General features: G+C 38.5%; 1 long non-coding RNA gene across 1 annotated transcript; it reads left to right on the top strand.

Moving 5' to 3' along the window:
- The first annotated feature begins 11,679 nt into the window (after positions 1-11,679).
- On the top strand, positions 11,680-14,745 carry LOC124983833 (uncharacterized). The gene is made up of 3 exons (XR_007108501.1): positions 11,680-11,731; positions 12,807-12,914; positions 13,977-14,745. It is a non-coding gene; the product is annotated as an uncharacterized LOC124983833 (long non-coding RNA).
- Positions 14,746-17,422: the final 2,677 nt, after the last annotated feature.

The raw sequence follows: 17,422 nt of genomic DNA, 5'->3' as shown, positions 1-17,422 counted from the left end.
GCCCCAGAATATCTTCTTTTGATTCCAGCATTTGTGCAATCCTAGTTGAATTGTGCCAAAGTTGGAATGCCTACTATTTTAGAATGAAATCAGGATATTGATCGTATTGCTACACAATCAAAACCAGAAACCACCATTAGAAGTGCAAATATGTTTTTTTCTTGTACGACTGAGGAAAAAAGTGAAAAGAGCAATCCATGATGTACATACACTTAGAGTAAGAACATGATCACTCTCCTTAGTGCAAATCATTTGAAGAATGGATACTTATTTTTACCTGAAGAATACTCAATTTGTTTTCACTCAGTCAAAACGAGTAATTCCCCAGCTAATATGTGGGACTCTCAAAGCAATGAGAGTCTTCTCATTTCTCCAGGAAGGCAACAAGTTTGCTTAGAATGTACAATTCTAGAGTGTGTGACTCAGTGGTAAAGAGTATGTTTGCATGCACAAATTCCTGCTTTTGATCCCCAGAACAACAACAAAAGAAAGATAGACAGACTACAGCTTTTTTAGAAGCAGAAACATAAGCTAATTCTCTTTTTTTTAACTTCTATAAGGACTTATGCATGAGTCTGATTTTTGCTCTAAGAAAGAGCAAATGTATACATTGTTTTCAGTGTTGATATTAACAGTGGATAATGAAACCTTTGTGTGTATTTCAGGTACATATACCCATTTAAAAATGAGGAAGATATTCCAATAATACTTCGTCTGAGTTAAACCCACCAGTTGCAGGAAACCCCATATCAATTGTCTTTATTATGCTGTTAGTTCTCTCATTTTGTCAAGCATTCTTTTTCATTCCACCATCTTCTCATGTATTGTTTTTGAACTCCTATAATCCTAGCTCAAGATGGCATGAGTTAGAGTTGGAAGGAGAACCAACACTGGTTTCCTTAGTGTACACAGTTTCAAAACACATCCTTTAATGTTATTTGACACCACTTTCCTACATGTGCTTTCTACTGAGAGTTTGTTAGATGAAACCATATTGCAAAACATTTGCAAAACTAAATTATGGACAAAATGCTTGTGATTCCAAAAGGGCCTGCTTGATTGAAAGCAGTTGCAGTGTTTCAACGTGAGAATGTTGCTTCTCCTTTCTGTTGGTGTATTTGTAGATTCCTACAGGTCATACCTCTGGATTCTACTGTCCCCAGGTAGCAGTTTTTCTATAGCTAACTCTGAGAAGATTAGAGCTAGAGTTTTAGAACTCTCCACTTCTAGCTTTTATTACCTGAGTAAGCATTCAAGAAAATTGTATTCTCATATTTTTCCATAGTCATCTCTAATTCATAGGAAGCTGATTTCTACCTATATGCTCATAATGTCCAGTACCACCTACCAAATGACATAATCATGCTTGGCCATTCCCAAAATAGCTGTTGCCTAGATACAGCTATGCCCGCTTCAAGCTCCCTTGTAGAGATGCTTATTTCTAGTCATGTGACTTCAGGGTGAGCTTGTCATTTTTTCCTCAGGGTCTCAACTGCCATTTAGCCTGCCTCTGAGAACAGCAACATAATCAGTTCTGCCACTAAGCGAAAGGAGGCCATTTCTATTGAGAAAGGAGAAAAATAGCCTTATGGAAAATTAAACTTGCATACTTGATGAATGCCCTGGTTATTTGGTGTTGCTATAACAGAATACCATAGATTGGGTAAGTTATAAGGACCAGAAATTTATTTGGTTCATGATCTTGGAGGCTGGAAAGTCCAAGAGCATGATTCTGGCATCTGCCCATGGCCCTTATACTATCATCCTGTGGTAGAAGGTAGAAGAGGAAGAGGAGGCCAAACTCACTTTTACAATAAGTCCATGCTCTGGATAACCAGCACACTCCACAGAAAATGGCATTAATTCATTCAGGAGGGTAGAGACCTCATGACCTAACCAACTCTTAATAGGCCCCACCTCCCAACATTGTTGCATTAGGTTTCCAACACTTGACTGTCAGGGGACACATTCAAGCCATAGCAGTGATAATATTTAGCAAATAGAATTTAAATTTTTGAACCTCAAATGTGTGTTATGTGGTGAGAAAGAACTTTTCAAAACTCTAGTGCATCTCAGTTGCCTTTTGACAAAGAAATTGCAACCTGAAAGCTGACCAAAGAAGAAGAAATTTTATTTTGTTTATTTTCTTATTTTAAATTTACTTTCTTTGGGGCTGTGGTTGTGGCTCAGTGGTGGAGTGCTTGACTGGCACCTGTAGGGCACTGGGTTCCATCCTCAGCCCCACATAAAAGTAGGCAAATAAGATAAAGGTATTGTGTCCATTTATAGCTAAAAATATTTTTAAAAATTTACTTCCTTTATCAAGTCACTGTCTGCACTAATAAGAAATGCCATCATGGACAACATGGTTCATCTTTATCTGGAATTTCAAAAAAGTTGATTGTCCCAAATCATGTTTTCTGAACTTCCCCAAGAACTTTTGCTGCCTAGCTTCATCTTGTTTAAAGATGTTAGAGCTATGTTGAGATTAATATCAACAATCAGAAGGTAATATCATGGTTCTGGTTGTCATTATCCTGTTTAGACATGCTAGAACTAGATTGCCTGTGTTAAAACTTAATGGACTAGAGAAGAAAAGCATTCAAAAATCTTAATGATAGGCACTTCAACTATCCAGGCATCTGCCAGATGTCTCGTTTTCTAAATTCAGAACATCTGATAAATCCACGATTTCCTCAATTAGTGTTCTCAGCTCTGACTGCACGTTAGAATAGCCCCAGAATTTAGAATTTAAAATGAAAAATTGATAGGCAGCTTCCATCCCATACCAATTAAAGCAGAATCTTTCAGGATAGGACCCCAGACATTATTGATTTTTTTGTTTGTTTAAGTATCCCAAGTGATTTAAATGTGCAGCCAGGTTGAGAATCACTAACCCACACGATAATTTCATCTTTCAGAAGGGAGAGGAAGTGATGAGGAGGATTAACACCCTGCTTCTAATTCTGGCCAACTAGGAGGCCTTGAATGGAAAATCAGAAGTGACAGGAACCCTGGAAGAGGGCCACCTGGCCATCAGAAAATTCCAGAGGGATGTGGTCATTGCCAGACACACACTGTTAGTCTGAGCTTAAAAATATTTCAGGAAATTATAAAAGCCTGATTTTGACACCCCGCTCTGAGATTCCAAAATGAAGCAGGAGATAGTCCTCAAAATAAAATTCTGGTACTACTATTGCAAATGTCCGGAAGCAGGGGGAGGGGTGTGCAAGGGAGAAAGAAGGAAAAGAAAAGAAAAATTAAGGAGGGAGCCAAAAAGATTTAGTGTCTTAGGGCAGAAACTGCTGAGATCAGATATAGTTTTTAAATGGTGTGTATAAAATGTGAAAGGTGATCTACAAAAGCAAGCATGGATACAAAAAGAAATCTGCAAGAATATATGAGAAAAGTCAGACTAAATTCAGAAGGTGGCTAACATTTTAGATGATGAAGAGGACTTACTGAATCAAAAGTAAGAACGTATAGGACCCATGCTTCATGCCAAAGGTGAAGGAGACAAGAGGAAACGCTCAAACTTCATTTTGCCTTTAGACTAGAAGGGGTGGGACAAAATTTGGTCAGGAAGAATTGAAGGGGAAGATCACTTAGCAAATGTTAGCTGTCCTAAATAAGCTCAAACATTAGCATGGAAATAACAAATGAGAGTGTTAATAGAATTTTCAGATGTGTTTGCTTTAATCTTTAAAAAATATGGAGACTGAGAGAAGTTTCCTGGCACTAGTCTACATTTTTGTTTTTCAAGAGGAAAGTAGGAAAAGCCTTTTGATCTGATTCTTTGGTTAAAAAGTTGTATGAGTTCCTTTAAAATGCAGTTTGGATGCAAAATTTCCTAGGTTAAATTATGCCTATGACAATTTATGAAGAGAGTATAGACAAGGAATCACAAAATTTTAAGTGATCTCATTCAAATTCAGTAGTTCATAACCTTTGAGAATCAGGTAACAGCTAAGTACCCTTTTGAAGTAGTCAGATACTATGGTATAACAAGCCATCTCAAAACATAGTGACTTAAAACAACTATAGGTTGAGCCTTCCTAATCCAAACTAAAAAAATGCTCCAAAATCCAAAACTTTTTGAGCACTGACATGATGTCACAAGTAGAAAATTCAATGTTTGTCCTCATGTGACAGGTCACAGTCAAAATGTGGACAAAATATCATATAAAATTGCCTCTAGGCTGTTGAATATAAGATGTATATGAAGCACAAGTGAATTTTGTGTTTAGATTTCAGGCTTATCCCAGGATATCTCATTATGAATACTGCAAATATTTCGAAATAAGAAAAATCTGAAATTGAAAACACTTTCGATCCCAAGTATTTTAGATAAGGGTTACTCAACCGATGCCGTTAATTTGTTCACGATTCTGCAATTTGCACTGGGCCCAGCTGGGTGGTTCTTCTGCCATTTTTCTCTAGATCACTCAGGCAGCTTTAGCTATCTGTTGACTTAACCGGCTGAGTGGCCTAGAGAGCCTCAGTCACATGTTTGGTGGTTGTTGCTGGCTGTCAGTCGGCCATGTGTCTCCAGCAGGAGAGCTGGAGCTAATTTAGTTGGTGGTGTAACACCAAATTCTCTTGAAATGAGAGGAAAAGCTGCAGGGCTTCTTAAGGCCAAGGCTTGGAAGTCACATAACATCATCCCAGTCTCATTTTTTTAGTCAGAGGAAGTTACAAGACCAGCCCAATTTAATTATCAGGGTAATAGACAATAACTTCAGATGGAAATTGCTGCAGAGATGTGTGACCACATTTAAATCAGTGCGCTTTTTCTCTATACACACATTCACGTAGGAAAGTTGCTTGGTTAAAATAGATGTGAGGACCAGGAGCACTAGTGCACATCTGTAATCCCAGCACCTGGGGAGGCTGAGGCAGGAGGATCAAAAGTTGGAGGTCACCTGGGAAGCTTGACAAGACCCTGTCTCAAAAAAGGCTGGGGATATAACTCACCTGGATTCAATCTCTAGTACCAAAAAATTTTTAAAAATAAGTAAATTATTTTACTGATTTGCAAACTGGCACACTTTCAGGCAGGTACTGAACATTGGTTTTCTTTATATTGACAAGTACTCTATGCTTCAATTAACTCAGAAAAGAGGGTTACAAAAAATAATTTGTTATAGTAGGATTGCTTTCACTTTTAAGACATCTATTTAAACAAATCATGCATTAATAGAACAGCAGGAAATCAACATATATTGGTCTTTAACTTATATAAAAAACAGTCACTGGCTGGGTGTAGTGGTTCACACCTGTAATCCCAGCAGTACAGGAGGCTGAGGCAGGAGGATTGTGAGTTCAAAGACAGCCTCAGCAATTTAACAAGGCCCTAAGCAACTTAGTGAGACTCTATCTTAAAATGAAACATAAAAAAGGGGGGTCTGGGGATGTGACTCAATAATTAAGTGTCCCTAGTTTCAATCCCTGCTACCCACCTGCTAGGCAAGTACCCTAAAGGTAAGGCCTTTGAAAAACTTCTTATCATAAAAAATGTTTAAATATGCAGAGAGGTAGAAAAAATTCGCAAAATGATCACCTGTAACCTAAAGCCTTTAATCAATAACTTATCATTTTGACATCTTTGTTTCATCTATTTTTTCTTGCTGGACTGTTTTAAAGTCAATCTCTCCTAAGTACTGTGTATACATTTCCCCAAAATGAAGACACCCTCTTACATAACCAAATTCCCCTACATTTCACTTAATAAATCAATTCCCTAATATCTAATACTGATACTTAGTCCATATTCAAACCATTACCATGTTGTATAGATTTTCTTTTTTTTTCTTTTTTTTTTTTTTTTTTTTTGCAGTCCTGGGGATCGAACTCAGGGCCTGGTGCTTGCGAGGCAAGCACTCTACCAGCTGAGCTATCTCCCCAGCCCATGTATAGATTTTCTTTTAGAATCCAGTCAAGGAGCACAAGTTCCAACTGCTATGTCTTCAGTCTCTTTCAAACTAGAGCAGTGTCCCCCCCGCCCCCGGCAACACACACACTCCTTTCCTCATGTATTGACATTTTAAAGTTGTCAGGCCAGTTGTTTTAAGGAGTGCTCCAATTTTGGACTTTCTGATTCTTCGTGGTGGTTTAACTTGTTCCTCCATCTTTACTATAGCCCATAGATCTAAAGTCTTGATTGTATTCAGATTATATTTTGAAGAATTTTCTATAGGTGAGGCTGCCTACTTCAGTGCATGATGTCAGGAGCAAATGATTCTACTTACCCCACTATTAGTGATGCCAAGTTTGATCCTTAAGGTGATGGTAATGACAGCTGTCTTCGCTATCAATATATATTTTTTCTGCTGGATGCAGAGTGCATGCCTGAAATCTCAACTGCTAGGAGAGGAGGTAGAAGAATTGCAAGCTGAAGGACAGTGTTGGCAAACTAGGGAGACCCTGTCTGAAAATTAAAAATTGTTAAGAAGGGGTCACAGATGTAGCTCTGATGTTCAATCCCTTGTACCCTGTGCCCACATGCACACACACACACACACACACACACACACACACCCAAAGATATATTTCCCTTTGTACATTAGCTAGTTTATCAACATGGTGATAAGTTGGTGCATGAAAATATCTTAGTTTTTAAAGTGAGGTTTTGTTGTGGTTTTCTGTTTGTTTGCTTTGTGGGGGCTAATGGTGATTGAACTCAGGGACACTCAACCAATGAGCCACAATCCCAGCCATATTTTGTATTTTATTAAGAGACAGTCTTACTGAAATGCTTAGCACCTACCCTTTGCTGAGGCTGACTTTGAACTTGTGATCTTCTCATCTCAGCCTTCCTAGCCTAGAACACAGGCGTGCGCCACGGCGACCAGCTTGTTTTTCTTTGTTTTGTTTTGTTTTGTTTTGGTTTGGTTTGGTTTGGTTTTTTTGTTTGTTTGTTCATTTTCTTTTTAACAATATTGCCAAATTATATTGTTATATCATGTGCATGTATGAATATGTAACAATGAATCCCACCATTATGTATAATTATAATGCACTAATAAAAAAGAAAAATCAACAAAAAAGAACTTAAAATTGTGTTCAATAAATAAGAAGTCATTTTGAAAATAAAAAAATAAATGTAAAAATATGTCTAACTGGTTGATTTTTTTTCTTTTTCTTATTTATTTTTTGGCAGTGTAGGGGAGGGAACCCAGGGCTTCACACACGCTAGGGGACTGCTCTACCACTGAACTATACTCCCAGCCCCGTGATTTTAATAAAGAATTATACTTAGTTTTTCAAAGATTCTTCAAGTTAGAGTGTATTCAACCTAAACTTATGAAAACAAACCTTCAGAAAATGTTTTCCTTTTCTGCTGTTATCTTTGTATTTTGGGTGCCATTCTGGGTTATGGTGGTCATGTGCACCTGGACTAGTGAATTGGGCACCAATGCGTCCCAGAGCCAAGTACATGGTAGCTACCTTACCCATGCATCTTATTTTATGACTATTCTAGGTTGAAACATGAAATGATGTAGAATGCTGTGGACGTGAATGTCACACAGTGACGTGAGTAATGAAACGAGATCAAGGAAACACCCAGTGCACCAAAAAGCCAGGCCTTACAATAGGCGGGGTGGTCAGTAGACTTCTTGTGAAGGAATTGTACCACATGCTGAAATTGCAACGTGGCTCTCCTGAAGAGGGGTCTTTGTTTCCTTTTTTAAAGTGGGTCAAAAGACATGAGTGAAAACATACCAGTGACCAAACATGGTGGTATCAAGCCTAATTAGGAATAGAAAATCATTTCTAAAGTCTGTGTCTGTTCATTTTCTTTATTTCATTTGTTTTGGTTTCGCTCTCATCTGTGATTCATTTGCCTTTCGTCATCTTCCACAATGGCTTCTGCAAGAATATCAGCCCCGAAACATACTACATGGCTCACACCCACTTCAAACATTGTTTAAGGTCTCATTTATTATTTTGTACTGTGGTCTCACTTAAAAGCCAGTGTTATTGAGACTACAGAGCACATACCTTTAATTCCCAGGGTGAAGTGGGTAGGGGACAAAGAATGGGAGAGAGCAAGAGGGAGAGCTGAAACCCAGAGCTGGTCTACAGTGGGAATGCGAGGAAAACAAGACCACTCAGAAGTCTTCAGGCTGATGAAGTCTCTAGACACTAGAAGACTGGAAACTACCCAAACATGGGCTTAGGAGAGGACGGAAAAGTGATGAAGACCAGGACTGTTCTTTTTTTTTTTTTTTTTTTTTCCCCAGCAAGAGGTTAGTTACTGAAGGACCACATTCCCAGGATTACAAGGATTTGTCTGAACAGCCTAGGAAACATTTATCTACAATAGAATGAATAAAATGAAGAGATGGGATTCTATGTGAGCGGCCTCTACATAAGGCTATCTTTAGAACTTGAAATTAACATTGGGAATAGTCATATTAAATTGATATCAGCAGGCAAAACCTACATTAAGTAGGAACTACATTTTTCCAATTAGTTTTATACTCACAGGTACTAAAATCCAGGGGCTTGGGGGAGCCAAATCTAGTTAAAACACTAGTGGGTTTAACATGATTCCTTTAAAAAAAAATGACCACATGCTGAAATATCTCATGCCAGTAGCTCAATCATATTCATTCAACTTATTTTCTTTCCTCCATTCCCAATGTGAGTCAATTTTTGTTGTTGTGACCAAATTACCTGACAAGAACAACTTAGAGGAGGAACGATTTATTTTGGGCTCACGGTTGCAGAAGGTTCAGTTCATGGTCGGCTGACTTTGAGACACAAAAATCATGGCAGAAGGGCATGGCAGGGAGAAGCTTCTCAATAGCAGCTGGGAAGGAGAGAGGGAGAGAGAGGGAGAGGAAAGGTCAGAGACATATAGTTCCCAATGCCACATCTCTAGTGACATATTTCCTCCAGCTACATAGTGGGCAGTACAGTTACCACCAAGTAGTCCATTCAAATTATTAATCCATCAAATGGCATAATCCACTGATGAAGTGATAGCTCTCATGATCCAATCTTTTCACCTCTGAACCTTGCTGCATTGCCTGATGTGTGAGCTTTTGAGGGACGTCCCAGATCTAAACCATGCCACTCTGAAGGAGAAAATAATCATCTACAATTAAAAACTGCTTGGGTAGGGGCTGTGCAACTTTGGAAGAGGAGAGGGTCCCAGCTCTCCGTAGGGCATGTGCTGTATTGATGCACCCTGACCCCAAAGCATTTTGCGAATGACAGAAGGAAAAGCATTTATCTAATAAAAAACAGAGATAATGGGAGTAAAGTTTTCCTGTTCTTGGTTCAGTGGACATTTTCCCCCCTTTTCCTAAAAAAGTTCTAAGTCACACCTTTATAAGAGCTCAGATTTCAGAGCACACATGTGTTTTAGGCAATTAATTACTCAACAGCTCATTGCAGCAGGATTTCTTCATTTTGGAAGCTACCATGAGATATGGAACATGCGATAAGAGAGTTACAGATATCAAACCATAGTCATTTCTCTTGTTGAAGGGGGCTTGGCTGCAAGAGCCAAAGGAGGTAGTTTCCCAAGCTTTCATTTTTTTATCCATTGTTTCTTGTGGGCAGACTCCTCTTACACACATACAATGTGACCATTCCAACTTCAAATTCTCAAATTGGGCAGCCAATTGCTTCCTTCTGTTCCAGGTAAAGAACCCACAGATAGGGTGTGGTGGTGCACGCCTGTAACCCTAGTGGCTTGGGAGACTGAGGCAGGAGGAGTTCAAGTTGAAGGCCAGCCTCAGCAATTTAGCAAGGCCCTAAGCAACTTAGTGAGACCATTTCTCAAAAAATAAAAAGAGTTGAGGATGTGGCTCAGTGGTAAAGTGCCCCTGGGCTCAATCCCCAATATCAAAACAAACAAACAAAAAGAAACCACAGATCAGCATCACCCAGTGGTGTTCATTGAGGGCTAGTCACTGTCTCTATGAATTTGACTATTCTCTGTACTTCACATAGGTAGAATTGTATAACATTAGTATGCCTTTTGTTCCTGGCCTATTTCACATAACATAATGTCTTCAAGATTCTCCCATGTTGAAGCATGTGTCAGTTTTCTTCCTTTTTAGGACTGAATAATATTCCAATACATAAATATACCATGTTTTGTCTGTCTCTTCATCCCTCAGTGGACATTTGTGTCATTCACACCTTTTGGCTATCATGATTGATGCTGCTATGAACATGAGCTCGGTCAAGTCCCCACTTGCAGTTCTTTTGGATACTCACCCAAAAGTGGAATTGCTGGATCCTATGGTAATTTTGTATTTAATTGCTACACCGTTTATCACAGCACTTCACCATTTTCTATTCCCACCATCAAAGGCACAAAGATTCTATTTCCTCAATATTTTTGCCCCCTGCGGGTTTGAACAACTGTAACAGTGGTGCCTTTGCTTGTTGGTAGGACAATCTCAGTCTTTGCAGACAGAATGTTTTGCATCCCTGACTCCACAGTTATGTGTAGGTAAGGGGGTAATGTTTCCCAGTAGTGACAAACCTCTCCCTACCCCACACGTTTTCAAAGGTCCCCAAAGGGACAGAGACATGCTGCCCAGCTAGAACCCCAATCTATTCCATGAATCTTTTTGGATGCCTTAAGAACTTGTCTCTGTTATCTGAAAATCCTAGAAGAGGCTCTTCTCTCTCCTGATTTAATAAGCAGGGAGTGGCCTAGTTTGATAGAATGGAGAGGACAGGAGGAGGAGAGAGAGGAGAAGACAGAAAGGGGGGAGGGAAGCAAGGGGAGGAGAGAGAAATGTTTAAAAATATTAATTCACCACATAAGGATTTCTTATTTACTTTCTTCTCTGAAGTAACTAATCATTTTTATAATCTTTATTTTCTTTTCAGACAAATTTAGATTTTCTAAAAATGTCTTCAGCTTACAACATATCCTTCAGAAAACATAAGACATATTCATGAAATGAATGCCAGGATGAATATAAGTTCTGCCTGGGATATTATGCAGATCTAGTGATTTGTCTTTCACTGACTCACATCTCTGGGTTTCTCATGAACCTAGGCTGGGAACTCCAGTGGGAAATCAGGAGTGTCAGTTAAACAATCATTAAGTGTCATTTAAACAGAGCAAGGGATCACTAAACAAGCATTAACCTGTAGCTTGCAAGACCCAAATTTTCCAAAGGTGTACATTTCTCATTCTTTTCCCACTTCATTTAAATTTTATGTACCTTTTCAATTTTTATAACCCTCTAAGGTTCAAGTCATCTGCTTCCCTAAATGGCTAGGAGATCTGAGGGGAGAGACCTGGCTACTTTCTAAGCAAATGATGTAATCTCTATGAATCTGCCTCCTCGTCCTGGACTTCCACTGTTTCCTGAGAAGCAATTAAATAATACTTAAAATAATTTTCTCTTAAGAGAAAAACAAAAGATGCATTCCAGTTGGTTAGGAAATGGCTGTTGTGGGCTGGGGAGATAGCTCAGTTGGTAGAGTGCTTGCCTTGCAAGCACAAGACCCTGGGTTCAATTCCCAGCACCGCAAAAAAAAAAAAAAAAGAAAGAAAAAGAGAAAAAGAAAATGGCTGTTATGCCCCTCCCTCATTTCTGTGTTGCATGAATATGAATAGTTCATAACAGTCAAAGGGAAAACAAGCTATTATTGAGTTTAACATTTTTTTTTTTTTTTGGCCAGGCACACTGGTGCACCCATGTAATCCCAGCTACTTGGGAAACTGAGGCAGGAGGATCACAAATTTGAGGTCAGTATGGGCAACTTAGGAAGACCCTGCCTCAAAATAAAAAACTAAAAAATAAATGAGAATGTAAATACCCCTAAGTGGTAAATGCCCCTGGGATCAATCCCCAGTATGGCCCCCCCAAAATTTTTTTAATTTTACAAAATAAAATTATTATAAGTCACATCTGTAGAGTCACAAATGATACTAGCCTAACTCTACTATTCTAAAACATCTGTACAAGAGTCCTTGATTACAAAATTTGGCCACACTCTTTGATGTTCTAGACCAAGATGTTCTTTACTGTGAGCTTTTGTGCTGGTCTGAGCATCCACTGAAAGAGTAAATGTCTATTGGGCTTCTTCTTCAAGTGAACCTCTGTTTGGACTCTTTTGGATAAGTTTTCACTGCTTCTTCATCTGTGAATCCAGAGTTATAAATGGCATTTCCTAGTCAGGGTTTCTTCTAAAATTAAAATAAAAATATTCCCTGATGAAGCATGTGAAGTCACATGATTTCAGAATATTGTAATAACCTGGCATGACAAATGATAGGTATCTGATAAAGACCTTACTTGAAGCTCAAAGAAATGAATGAAGAGTGAGAAATGGCAAGTATTATTAAATGTGCTAAATAAAATTCTGGCTCATATATTTTTAAAGGATGGAAATTTCTTCATTCTTTTCTCCCCCACAAAACTCAACTGACCTGGAGAGTTTGACCTCATACTTTCCAAATACTCTTAAGATTAATCAAGGCAATGTATACAACCTGCTTAGCCCATTGCCTAGAACTTAATGATGATTCAACAGAAATTTCCAGAATTATGACAGTGCAGATAATTTTTTTAAAAGTTGGTTCAAATTGGTAAATGCTCAGAAAGTCAGGGGTTTTTTCATAGTTTATTTTTTATTTTTTTGTTTTTTGGTATTGCGGATTGAACCCAGGCCTCACAAACGCCAGGCCAACATTCTATCACTGAGCCACATCACCAGCCCCTGGAAGTCATGTTTAAACAGACATGTTTATTTTTCCAAGTCACTAATCTAACCTGATCCTTTGTCTGCCATGACCCTGCTGTGTGTCATCATCTCAACAGGATGCATTCAAATTCCTTAGCAAAGCAGAGGGAAACCTTCAGGATTTGGTGGCTACAAACCTTTGTGGTCTTCCTGCCTCCCACAACCCTTTGCACTTGTTGCCTCAGGTAAGTCGACATATTTAGTTGTTCTGTACCCACTACGGAGGCCTCTTCGCCCATGTTCATAAGCCTCCTTTCTGTCTTCCAGGTTCTCAACGAGCTTTAGGTTTAAATAGAGGATAAATTGGGGCAGGGGGTGAGAGTTACACATAATTAAATTGTCTTGGTCAAATTGTGAACTGGTAGCTCATTATCTCAGTTCTGGTTCTACAAGGGGGCTCTAGAGAAGTCCTTATCACTTGAGGAGGCAATTTCCACTTGCTTCACAGGATGCAGGATGTTTATCTATCAGACCTGTGATCCTGGAAGGGGCAATTCAGTTCCCATGAGGTATGGCTCCTCCTTTGTGGGGTGATCTGTCTGCAAGGCTCCACCGTTTCTGGAACGGGTAGGGCAATGATTGGAGACTTTCAGGCACCATTCCAGGTGTCTGGTAAAGGAAGTTTGGAAAGTTGACAGTTGAATGTACCTGCAAATCTTGGAAATACCTCAGTTACTCTTATCTGGGTGTCCGCAGTCTTGAAGGGGGAAGATAAGTTAGGTAAATTTAGGGCTAAAACTTGTATTACCATGTCTACATACAGAGCTAAGGAACCCAAAAGTCAAGATAATAAAGAAACAGATACAAAATGAAGACAGAAATGCAAAGCTTTTATCCTGCTTGTATTCACCCACTGGCCATCTACAGGCCCAAAAGGAGAGTCAGGGTTTTCAGCAAAAGCAGCTTCTAATTCTGTTATATTATGATAGAAGCATAATGCTTCGTGTGTAAATTTATCAGCAATCATTTAAGCATATAATTGAATCTCAACTATTGTGATGATTAATTTTAATGTGTCAAGTTGATAGGGCCACAGGGTCCCCTAACATTTGGGTGTGACTGTGAGGGTGTTTCTAGATGAGATTAACATTTAGTGATAGACTGAGCAGAGAAGATTGCCCTGTAATGTAGGTTGGCTCATCCAGTAAACCCAAGGCCTGACTAGAACAAAAAGACTGGCCCTCCCTTGAATAAGAGAAAATTCCTCCCGTTTCTCTGCCTTAAACCAGAATATCATGTTTCCTTAGGACTCAAACCAAAACATCAGCTCTTCTTGGGTCTTGAGCCAACCACCTTTTGAACTGGAACTGTACCATTGGTTTTCTTGGTTCTCAGACTTGGACAGGAACTACACAATCCACTGTCCTGGCTCTCCAGTTTATTGAGCAACAGATCTTGGGATATCTCAGTCTCCATAATCCAGTGGGACAATTCCTTATGGTAAATATCTTTCTACATTGGTTATGTTTCTCTGGAGAACACTAATACACCCAGCAAAAGGAAATATAATTTTTATCAAGTTCATCCATGAAGTATCACAAAACTTCATGTAAAAATAGCACTTTCTAAATTTGATTTTTAGTGGTGGGGCTTGAACCCAGGGCCTCAAAGTATGCCAGTCAAGTGCTCCACCACTAACCACATCCCCATCCCAGAAGTAATACTTCTAGTTTTTACACTGTGATACAGCTGAATAAAGGAAAAGATTTAAAGATAAAATATGTGTAAACACACCTTACACATGATAGTTTATTCCACAGGCATATGTTAGATATTGAGTTTTATTTTTCTTTGTTTTCCTTTTTAAAAGAAGGACTTCTCCACGGTATATTCACAGAACAATAACTGAAAGGCTTGGGCCTCATTTATGGAGGAACAGGATAAGAAAAGGAAGGAGCCCAGGTGATAAGAAGTCAGTATGCTAGAATAGCTAAAGCAATCCTCAGTAGCAAGAGCGAAGCAGGGGGTATTGCAATACCAGATCTTCAACTCTACTACAAAGCAATAGTAACAAAACCGGCATGGTATTGGTACCAAAATAGACAGGTAGATCAATGGTACAGAATAGAGGACATGGACACAAACCCAAATAAATACAATTTTCTCATACTAGACAAAGGTTCCAAAAATATGCAATGGAGAAAAGATAGCCTCTTCAACAAATGGTGCTGGGAAACTGGAAAACCATATGCAATAGAATGAAATTAAACCCCTATCTCTCACCCTACACAAAACTCAACTCAAAATGGATCAAGGACCTCGGAATCAGACCAGAGACCCTGCATCTTATAGAAGAAAAAGTAGGTCCAAATCTTCAACTTGTTGGCTTAGGATCAGACTTCCTTAACAGGACTCCCATAGCACAAGAAATAAAGGCAAGAATCAACAACTGGGATAGATTCAAACTAAAAAGCTTTCTCTCAGCAAAGGAAACTATCAGTAATGTGAAGAGAGAGCCTACAGAGTGGTAGAATATCTTTGCCAACCATACTTCAGATAGAGTGCTAATTTCCAGAATCTATAAAGAACTCAAAAAACTCTACACGAAGAATACAAATAATCCAATCAACAAATGGGCTAAGGAAATGAACAGACACTTCACAGAAGAAGATGTACAAGCAATCAACAGATATATGAAAAAATGTTCAACATCCCTAGTAATAAGGGAAATGCAAATCAAAACTACCCTAAGATTTCATCTCACCCCAATTAGAATGGCGATTATCAAGAACACAAGCAACAATAGGTGTTGGTGAGGATGTGGTGAAAAAGGAACACTCATACATTGCTGGTGGGGTTGCAAATTAGTGCAGCCACTCTGGAAAGCAGTGTGGAGATTCCTCAGAAAGCTTGGAATGGAAACACCATTTGATCCAGCTATCCAACTCCTTGGCCTATACCCAAAGGACTTAAAATCAGCATACTACAGAGATACAGCCTCATCAATGTTCATTGCTGCTCAATTCACCATAGCCAGATTGTGGAACCAACCTAGATGCCCTTCAGTTGATGAATGGATAAAGAAACTGTGGCATATATATACAATGGAATATTACTCCGCAATGAAGAATGATAAAATTATGGCATTTACAGGCAAATGGATGAAATTGGAGAATATCATGCTAAGTGAGATAAGCCAATCTCAAAAAACTAAAGGACGAATGATCTCGCTGATAAGCGGATGAGGACATATAATGGGGGGTGGGAGGGGTTAGCATTAGGTTTAGGGTTAGGTTTAGGGTTAGGGGTAAGGAGTGTGGTAAGAATGAAGGAAAGAAGGACTGTATAGAGGGGAAAGAGGGGTGGGAGGGGTGGGGGGGAAGGAAAAAAAATAATCAAACATCATTGCCCTATGTAAACGTATGATTACACAAATGGTATGCCTTGACTCTATGTACAAATAGAGAAACAACATGTATCCCATTTGTATACAATAAAAAAAAAAAAAAGAAGAAGAAGTCAGTATGGTTCTTGCTTTTAAAACTAGTTTCCCTCTCCTCACCCTTCATGGGGTTAGTCTCCTTAATGGGCTGCGTCTGCTTATAGGCCACCAGAGTGACCATTTGAGTAAACTAACCAGGCAGTTCACTACAAAAACTGGCTTGCTTGATTTTTTTTTTTTGCTTTCAAGTTTTTTTTTTTTTTTCCCAATTGAATTAATGCTCATTCAAATATGAAATTAAAGGGGGTGGCAGAGGTTAAGAAACTTAAGAGGAGACTGATCCAACTTCCATTCTCTGAGCTACCCAAAGACAAGTGTGAGGTTCCCTGTGGAGGCTTATACATAATAGAAAGGCCAAGAAAATACCAGTACCTTTTTTTTTCTTCTAATACAAAAATGCATTGTTTTCTCTTTATTACATTCAGTATTTATTAACAACCTACTATGTATTTGCCATTATACAGGATGATTTTGATTCTTCAAATGACTTAGAAATTTTTCATAAAACAATCAGATTATTTCTTTTTTCTAATTTAGTCAATTCTGTACTTCTAATATCAAAATAGAAAGTAATAGATTTTAAAAATTCTCTGTGCATAGTCAACATTATTTCATCATAGGAGCAGATCGCCATGTTTCTTTTAATTTTCAAAAAAGAGTATATGACATTTTCATCATTTATTTCTCCTTAAATACTTGATTTTTTTTTTTTTTTTTCTGTTTTTGGTCTATACTGGTGATTCCACCTAGGGCCTGGCACCTGGTTGACAAGCACTCTACCATTGAGCAACACCCCCAGTTTATTTTGAGACGGGGTCTCACTACATTGTCCAGGCTGGCCTCTAACTCCTGCCTCAGCCTCCCCAGTAGATGCCACCATGCCCAGCTAATAATTTTAAAGGTTAAAAATTAACAGACCTTTTCTATTTCATCTTAATTCATACCCTCTAATAATTGGGGGAAAATGTATTTAAAGTTTATTGCTCAGAGAGTTTTTTTAAAATGTTCCATAGAGTCCACTAATATTTTATGAGATTTTAAAAATTTTAGTCGCTTTTTGATGCCCCACTATGAACATATCTTTTAAAAAATATCACATAAGTTTATATTCAGTTGCTAATAGTTGAGAATATTGTATTTCTAAAAGTTCCTACAATGCAAAAGATGACAAATCAAGGTCCTTAACTCAGATAATTTCACTGAACTATAACTATATTAAAAAGAAATAAAGAAAAGGGTCATTTGGCTTTT

This window comes from Sciurus carolinensis, chromosome 4, assembly GCF_902686445.1.
Source record: "Sciurus carolinensis chromosome 4, mSciCar1.2, whole genome shotgun sequence".
Classification (NCBI taxonomy): domain Eukaryota; kingdom Metazoa; phylum Chordata; class Mammalia; order Rodentia; family Sciuridae; genus Sciurus; species Sciurus carolinensis.
Note: the sequence above shows the minus strand (reverse complement) of the source record. Positions and strands in the feature narration are given on the sequence as shown.